The sequence below is a fragment of the Mandrillus leucophaeus genome, unplaced genomic scaffold, assembly GCF_000951045.1.
Source record: "Mandrillus leucophaeus isolate KB7577 unplaced genomic scaffold, Mleu.le_1.0 Scaffold202, whole genome shotgun sequence".
In the NCBI taxonomy this organism is placed as follows: Eukaryota; Metazoa; Chordata; class Mammalia; order Primates; family Cercopithecidae; genus Mandrillus; species Mandrillus leucophaeus.
The window spans coordinates 4,589,523-4,597,001 of record NW_012102055.1 but is presented as its reverse complement, the minus strand read 5'-3'; the positions used below and the strand labels follow the sequence as shown (position 1 = coordinate 4,597,001).

Genomic DNA, 7,479 nt, shown 5'->3' with positions numbered 1-7,479 from the left:
TCTGCAGTCAGTGAACATGACTACATCTGAAGCCAGAGTTGCTCAATCTGTTGCATGCCACTGTCAACTCTCAAACCACCAGGCAAGGGAACAGACAAATGGGGAAGCTGGGGGGCAGGGGGAGACTGGATATGACTGTTCTCATTGAACAATAAAGCAGTGTTTTTTGTTTTGTTTTGTTTTGAGAGAGAGTTTCACTCTGTCACCGAGGCTGAGTGGAGTGGCACAATGTCGGCTCGCTGCAACCTCTGCCTCCTGGGTTCAAATGATTCTCCTACCTCAGCCTCCCGAGTAGCTGGGACCACAGGCACGTGTCACCATACCCAGCTAATTTTTGTATTTTTAGTAGAGATGGAGTTTCACCATGTTGGCCAGACTGGTCTTGAACTACTGACCTCAAGTGATCTGCCCACCTCAGCCTCCCTAAGTGCTAGGATTACAGGTGTGAGCCACTGCACCCGGCCTATGAAGCAGGGTTCTAACAACACCCACCTTTATTTAAAATGTTGATTTTTGCTTATCATGAATTTTTTACATTCAATTTGGTTTTGTTAAAAAGATCGTATTAAAATACTATTTATCTTAATGATGGAGTGCTGCCCTGTGTGTTTCTTTTTTCCCAGTAAACCCTTTGCACTCCTAGCAAGTATTTCTTTTTGCTTCGGTATTTAGAGTCCTTTTGGTCGAAGAGTACTCTGATGTTTCCTTACTGATGACACCGTGTTCCTAAGAAACCCCAATGTGCCCAAAACCGCGCAAGGAAGTGCGGCTACGCTGCGGAATTAGGAAAACTCCAGGGATTTGAGAGCTCTGAGAAGAGAGGCGCCTCTCAGGGCCCAGGGGACCGATCTTGCCCTGTATTTCTTGGCAACATATCACAGGCTTTAAAGCTGAACTTCTGCAAATCCTGCTGTCCCCGCTCCGTCGAGGGGCGCGCCACCGCCGGTGGGTGGACGCGGAGCCCGTGGGAGCCCAGGCCAAGGGTGGAGGCCAAGCCCAGAAGGGGGCGGGGAGGCCTCAAAGTGGGAAAGTGGCCCCGTCCCTTCCCGGCAGGAATCCGGGGCTCCTCCTCCGCCCGCTGTGCAGCCATCAATCACCGCAACAGCCCAAGTGCCCCCTGCCCGGACACAACACAACAACCCTCCTGCTTTTCCACCCGGGGGAGGAAATCTCCGGTCGGAGCATCTGCCCCGCACACTGGCTGGACGCACCAGTGGGGTCCGCGCTGGAGATCAAAGCTGTGCGACACCGGGTCTAGCCCGCGCGCTCAGGCGCAGGGAGCACTTGATACCCCACAGGCAGTCCTGCAGGTAGAACTCCACAAAGGTCCCTACCAAACTCCGTCCCTTGCACACGCATGCACACCCGCACCTCGAGCCATAGTGCCCTCCAGCTGCCCCTCACCCCAGCCCCGCACAGGTCAGCTGAGGACACCCGGTGACCCTGCCGGGACCAGCGGCCACCTCGCGCTCCGGAATGTCACCCTGCCCCTTGTCCCCACTCCCTGATCCCCCTCCCCGCTTCCGCCCCACGATCCCCAAGGACGCGCTCTGGCTGTCTTCCCCAAGTCCCCTCCGGAGTGGGGAGAGGGTGCGCGCAGTAGCACCCGCGTCTGGAACCCCAGAGAGCCCCGCCCGTGCCCGGAGCCTCTCCGGGCTCTGGGTGCGGGCACAGGGGGTGGGGTCTCCGCTGCCACCGCCCCTTACCTCGCGCGGGCCCTCCCCGCAGGTCCCGGAGGCGGGGGCGACCGGTGGCCCCAAAGATGAGCGCGGGGCTGGGTTTCACCGCCCGGGAGGAGCAAGAGGAGGAGGAGGAAGAGGAGGAAGGGGGAGAAAGGAGGGGAGGGGAGAGGAGAGGAAAGAGGAGGAGGGGAGGGAAGGGCTTTGTGTTTGCCTCGGGCCGTCCCTCGGCAGTAGGGAGCCATCCCCCTCCCCCAGCCACCTTCCAGAGCTCGCAGAGGGGATGGGGCGGGGGTGATCGGATCGGAGGCAGCGACCAAGGCGCCTGCGCGACCCCAGGTCCGGCCCATCCCTCCACTCCCTCTTACCGCAAGCCCCAGCCCCTCCTGACAACCACCCGCTACGCTTACCCGGTTACAAGGAACCCACGCTGCAACCAGGAAAAACTGCCATCAGAAAGTTTATCTAAGCCGGAGCAAACTTGGCTGGACCGGCCCCTGACCCGCCTTGACGCCGCCGCCCCCGTCTTCTGCGCTCCCCGGCCAGGCGAGGACCAGAGTTTTGTTGTCGGAGATTCTTGCCTTTCTTGTTTTAGCACAAACGCGCACGCACCCCTTTCCCATAACGAGCCCCTCCGCCCAACTACAGATCCCGGGATCTGTCGCTGGGGCTGGAAAGGCCCCACTCCAGAGGCCTGAGCTGGCTGCGCCTCTTGGTCCCGGGGCAGGTTCTCCAGGGTTGGACACGCTCTGGACGCCTGGGCGGGTTGTTTTGCTTCGGCCTCGCTGGCCGGGGGCCCGCCCACCCCGCCTGGAACGCGGTTTGGATCGGTGCTGGGAGCCCTCTGTAACCCCACAGAAGGCCTCGCAGGCAGGCGGGGACGCGAGAGCCGCAGGGCCGGTTCCCCGCCAGCATCCAGCCCTTTCGGAATCAGGCGCGTCCCTGGTGATTCGCTGGGTTTTCCCACCTCCCACGAGGACCTCACCTTTGGGAATTAATTGCTGACAGTGTTAGAGTTACAAAGTAGTCAGTGTCACAGAGGGAACCTACGGTGTCAGAGAGACAGTTGTTACGGGCAGAAACAGAACAGCGAAGCGGAAAGAAAACAAACCTTATTTCTGTTCTTGTTCCACTTCAGACAGTAGCAGAGGAGACTTGGATGTCATTGGTGTTGCTTTTCGTGATTCCTGCCTTCTAAAATCCCAAGACTTATTTATCATTTATCATCAGCTCAGATCCTGGGAAAACAGCCCCCTGCACTTCTGTTTCTGCTCCAAGACACCCATTAAATAAATAATTGAACACCTGCTGGTGCCAGGCGAAGTTCTAATGCTTGGGATGTGTCGATGAACAAAGCAAAAGTCTCCCTCACGTGGGGGAGCTGAAGTCCTGCGGGGAAGGGGTGGGAGACAGAGGGTAAACCGTGGCCATCCCTAAGTCAATTATTTGGGGTGTTGGAAGAAGTCGGTGTCAGGCAAAACAAGAAAAAGAATATGGGGGCCCAGAGTGCTTGTGTCAGGAGCAGGTCACAGAATTAAATAGGTCACCGGTGTGGTCAGGGTGGTCCTCAGGGAAGGTGGGATTTGAGCCTTAAGGGTTTGAGCAGAGGATGACCTGATCTGTTATTGCTGAGAACTCAGTCTGATGCTGTTTGGAGAGTCCACTGTCCAGGTAGAGAGGTGGAAATAAGCCAGGAGGCGATTGAAATAGTTCAGGCTAGAGATGGTGGCTGGTAGCAGGCTCAGAGCAGGGGTGGTGGAGAGAGGTAGTTGGATTCTTATTTATTTTGAAGGTCGAGCTGACAGCAATTCCTAAGAGGTTGGATACATGGGCAAAAGGGAAAGGTGGACAGAAAGGTAGACCTGGCCCCATGTCCCTCTCTCTTCTCTTCCTTTTTCAGCCGCAGAGTAACCCAGTTTTATAGACAAAGGGTGCCAGGTAAATGCTGAAGACACCTGACCTCTGCTGCTTTCTTCCTGTCCAGTTTTCCTTTCTCCCCTTCCACCCACTCTCTTGAAAACATCCTTCCTCTGCCCACATTGCACCATGGATGGGCCCAGAGGCTCAGTCTCTTCCAGAACTTGGGGGCCATTTTGCTCTGCCCTTCCCCAGAAAAACATCTTTTACTGTAGAAATGAATTTGGGGGTTATTTATTCAAAATGATTTATTGAGTACCTACTATGTGCCAAGCACTGTCATAGGCACTGGAGCTACAGCAATGAACTAAACAGAAAAATCCCCGTGTTCTCTGCGAACTCACAATCTAATGCGGAGGGAGAGACAATAAACCAGACAAACAAGGTGAACATGTAGTATTCAAGCCCTAGAGAAAAGCTAAACCAGGAAGAGGAAGAGAGAGTGCTGGGGAGGCTGCACTGTAAAACAGCCACTCATCAAAGAAAACCGTGAGGACACATGGACTTATCTCATTTTTGACAGACTTGACCTCTCATCCCAGGGTCCCAAGAGACTTGAGTGGCTGCTTCAGTCAGCTGCAGAGAGCACAAGTGCTCGTGGGGCACTTTTGCAAGCTTGGGGACCGGCTAGCCAAGAAAATGTCATTTCTAATGAAGTTATTTGCCCTTTAAAGTAAACCAAGCTGTGTTGGTTCTGGAAGCATTGCCCAGAGCTGGCAACTCAGCAATTTGTTTCTCTCCTCTGTTGAGCAGGGCAGGTAGAGGTGAGTGTCATGTGTAAATGATTTGAAAAGTGCAATTTTTTACTCTGGGGTCTGAGCTATAAAATAATCATCATAATCATGATGGCAATTCTTGTTTATTGGTGGCTGCTGATACTGGGTAACGTCACCCTGCTCAAGCCCCATAGCATAGCCATCCCAGAAGATAGTAGAGAATATCAGTAGAAACTTAACTATTTCCATGTATTAGAAATTACCTAAACAGTGTTTATATAACTCTGCATCTCCCTCTCCAAAGATTTGGTTCTCAAAAGAGAGGAGGTTCTAAAAAGTAAGGGACATTGAAAAGGATACATTCTTTCTACTTTTTAACTTCCATCTTTGTTTCAGAATCTAAAAGAGTCGGTGATTATCCCTGGAGTGTGGGATTACTGGGGCCTTAACATTTTTTTTTTCTTTTTTCTTTTGGAGACAGTCTTTCTCAGTCACCCAGGCTGGAGTGCAGTGGTACAATTTTGACTCATTGCAACGTCCACCACCCAGGCTTAAGCAATCCTCTTACCTCAGCCTCCCAAGTAGCTGGGACTACAGGTAAGCACCAACATGGCTGGCTAATTTTTGTATTTTTCATAGAGACAGGGTTTTATCATACTGCCCAGGCTGGTCTCAAAATCCTGGACTCGCATAATCACCTCCTTTGACCTCCCACAGTGTTGGGATTACAGGCGTGAGCCACTGTGCCTGGCATGGGCCCCTAACTTTTCAAGTTGCATGTTTATAAATTATTTAAATATTTAAATATTGTATGAATCCTTAGTTAATCCGAAGAAAAAGCATTACCGGAAAGGGATCCCGATCCAGGTCCCAAGAGAGGGCTCTTGGCTCTCACCAAGAAAGAATTGGAGGCAAATCCATAGAGTAAAATGAAAGCAAAGTGTATTAGTAGCTGCCTGGGCTACTCAGCTGCTTATACTTATTGTTACTTCCTGGTTATATGCTAAACAAGGGGTGGATTATTTATGAGTTTTCCTGGAAAGCGGTAGGCAGGCAATTCCTGGAAGTGAGGGTTCCTCCCCTTTTTAGTTCATATAGGATAGTTTCCAGATGTTGCCATGGCATCTGTAAACTTTAATGGGGCTAGTGAGTGTGTCTTTTAGCATACTAATGTATTATAATTAGCATATAATGAGCCATGAGGACAACCAGAGGTCACTTTCATCCCCATCTTAGTTTTGGTGGGATCTGGCCTGCTTCCTTACCACATGCTGTTTTATCAGCAAGGTCTTTGTGACCTGTATCTTCTGCTGACCTCCTGTCTCATCCTGTGACTAAGAATGCCTTAACCGGCCAGGCGCGGTGGCTGACGCCTGTAATTCCAGCACTTTGGGAGGCCGAGGCGGGTGGATCATGAGGTCAGGAGATCGAGACCATCCTGGCTAACACGGTGAAACCCCGTTTCTACTAAAAATACAAAGAAAAAAAAAAAAGTTAGCCAGGCGAGGTGGCGGGCGCCTGTAGTCCCAGCTATTCGGGAGGCTGAGGCAGGAGAATGGCGGGAACCCGGGAGGCGGAGCTTGCAGTGAGCCGAGATCACGCCGCGGCACTCCAGCCTGGGAGACAGAGCGAGACTCCGTTCCAACAACAAAAAAAAGAATGCCTTAACCTCCTGGGCATGTCACCCAATAGTTCTCAGCCTTATTTTACCCATCTCGTATTCAAGATGGAGTCGCTCTGGCGAGAGAATTGAAAGCACAAGTGTGAAGGCAATCTTATCTATAATTACTTAAGATTTTGATAACCTCTTTGACTTTAGTATTTAAATCACTTAAAAAATTTCCAAGTGTTGAGATTTCTTTGTTGCTGCTCTTTAAATTTTTGTTATTAGTTTCCAGGTTTATTGCATTGTGGTGAAGAAATGTAGCTTGTTCAATTTCTGCTTTTTTTTTTTGAAATTAATTGGGGCTTTCTTTGTGATCTAGTGTATGATCAATTTTGAAAAAAGATTTCCATAGTTATCTGAACAGAAGGCATATTAACCAAGCCCCATAATCTAGTTCTAGGCTGAGCGTATAGTAGTTGTTAAAACAATTGTTTATCAGTGAACATGAGCAATAATTAAATGTTCATTCATCTTGCATATTTATTCTAAGTCTTTACATCATTTACTTTATTATTTCATCTTCCAGTCTTCTAGACTATACTCTGCCTTCTCCCCTACCCATCTTTGTGAAGAAAATGGATTTAGGATGGGTGTATTAACATCTTCCATTTCAATCAGAATGCTGACATTTTTCTTTGACTTTCAACTGCTCTTATTCCAGCATTTTCATGCTGTGTTACACAGTACAGAAATATGTACTGTCACGTCACCACGGGCTACACAGTTATTGGTGTAATAAAACTCCTTTACCCCATTCAATGTGTTTCCCTTAATCTTTTCCTTGACTGAAATTCATATCATGATCCCTGCTTTCTTTGTCTTTGCATCCACATAGTACATTTTTGTCCATCCTTTGTTTTAAGTCTCTCTGCAGCATTTTATTTTGGAGGAGTCCATTTAAAGCAACATATACCATGATTGGATTTTGTTTTTAAACCCAACTAATGAATTTGGTTTAATTTCTGCCATATTGTTTTATGCTTTTGGGTTTTATGAAACCCTGCCAATTCCTAAGTTCAGTGTTTTTGGTTAAACTGACTGTGCTCTTATTTCTTTATATATTCTCCAGTCATTTGGAAAGTATTTATTGTTTTAACCATAGTGCTTCTTTTTTTTTTTTTTTTTATTTGAGATGGAGTCTTGCTCTGTTACCAGGCTGGTGTGGAGTGGAGTGGTGTGATCTTGGCTCACTGCAACCTCCACCTCCACCTCCTGGGTTCAACATTTCTCCAGCCTCAGCCTCCCGATTAGCTGGGAGTGCAGGTGCTCACCACCATGCCCAGCTAATTTTTGTATTTTTAGTAGAGTCGGGGTTTCACTATGTTGGCCAGGCTGGTCTCAATCTCTTGACCTCGTGAGCCACCTGCCTCAGCCTCCCAAAGTGCTGGGATTACAGGTGTGAGCCACTGAGCCTGGCCTCATTTCTTTTTTCAATATAGAACTTTTGATTTTCTGTGGGGTGGCAGGCACTGTCCTTGGTACTGTGGATATGTGATGAAAC

At 49.4% G+C, this 7,479-nt stretch overlaps 1 protein-coding gene across 1 annotated transcript in view; it reads right to left on the bottom strand.

Moving 5' to 3' along the window:
* Window positions 1–2,419, bottom strand: part of RIN2 (Ras and Rab interactor 2) — a 258,782-nt gene extending 256,363 nt beyond the window's left edge. Inside the window, exon 1 of the mRNA XM_011979525.1 lies at window positions 2,090–2,419. The gene's annotated coding sequence lies outside the window, so the exon portion shown is untranslated. The remainder of the gene's footprint in view (window positions 1–2,089) is intronic.
* Between the last annotated feature and the right edge of the window lie 5,060 nt (window positions 2,420–7,479).